At 29.9% G+C, this 1135-nt stretch overlaps 1 protein-coding gene across 1 annotated transcript in view; it reads right to left on the minus strand.

The window, feature by feature from the left end:
* Nucleotides 1–1135, minus strand: part of LOC111085302 — a 48664-nt gene that overhangs the window by 8150 nt on the left and 39379 nt on the right. The window lies entirely within an intron of this gene.

The raw sequence follows: 1135 nt of genomic DNA on the forward strand, positions 1-1135 counted from the left end.
CTTATATACTATCTATCTATATATTAGACTATTGCATATATATTTAATAATCTTAACTACCACTAGTTCAAGTAATATTTGTATTTAACTTTCTTTGTTTTGCGTTTATTATGTTGGCAATAATAAGAAAAAAAATGCATCTTTTGTCTATTTCACCTTTTCAGTTTTTCCAAAGTCAAATAACAAAACTCTTTCATAACAATAAACATAGAAAACAGTAGCTGTTTTTTATTGCGGATTTTTGAGTTTTTCCAAAGTCAAGTAACCTCTTGGGAAAGTTTCACAACATTACACAGACGTCAGGGATTTGTCAAATATCTAGGCCTAATTTATCTTCCAGAGCGGCAGGAAGATAATGGCGCCGAGTAGTGGGAAAACCTGGTGTTACGTGACGAGGGAACGGAAGGGTGTGGCTCCAAAAGCAATGAAAATGAAGCCAACCATGAAGAACAGGAGAATATCATTGAAAACATGGAAAAGTGACGTATCAAATACATTAACACATATGGGTGTTGGCTTGCGCATGCACAGTCATTAACGTTTTGTCATCTTTACAATTCAGATAAAAATTTGCTTTCGGAATTATGTCTTATGACTTAACTTCGAATTACACCTTTAACGATAAAAAATCAGAGAAATTTCATTTTCTCATGCAACTAATATGTTTGATATATCATATACTAAAATAATTTATAAAAATAGATATATAAATCACAAAGCAAAACAATTTGAAAAGCTCATTGTTTTTGTAGCAGCGAAATTCCATATTGATTTTGTTGCCAACTTTATAATCATGGTTGGATTTACTTTTTTACATGAACGGTAGAATAAATCTCATTAAGGTACACATTACGTGACTAATATTTATTACAATAATCTCATTTACAAATGTTACAAAAACAGCAACAATGAGTTTTGATTATAATATATTGCTATTGGTAATTAATGGGCGCAATAGTGACATCCATATTAAATTTAATTATTTTTTTATGCTATTATACGAACACTTACATTTTAATGATCTTATCTGAAGTGTTAGGATGGCTATACAGATAACACGTTATCAGGACGATTTTTATGAAGTGCAATTTTCAAAGGATTCCAAAATATAGCTATAATTTTTATTTGGTTTTAG

The sequence above is a fragment of the Limulus polyphemus genome, unplaced genomic scaffold (genome assembly GCF_000517525.1).
Source record: "Limulus polyphemus unplaced genomic scaffold, Limulus_polyphemus-2.1.2 Scaffold319, whole genome shotgun sequence".
NCBI lineage: Eukaryota > Metazoa > Arthropoda > Merostomata > Xiphosura > Limulidae > Limulus > Limulus polyphemus.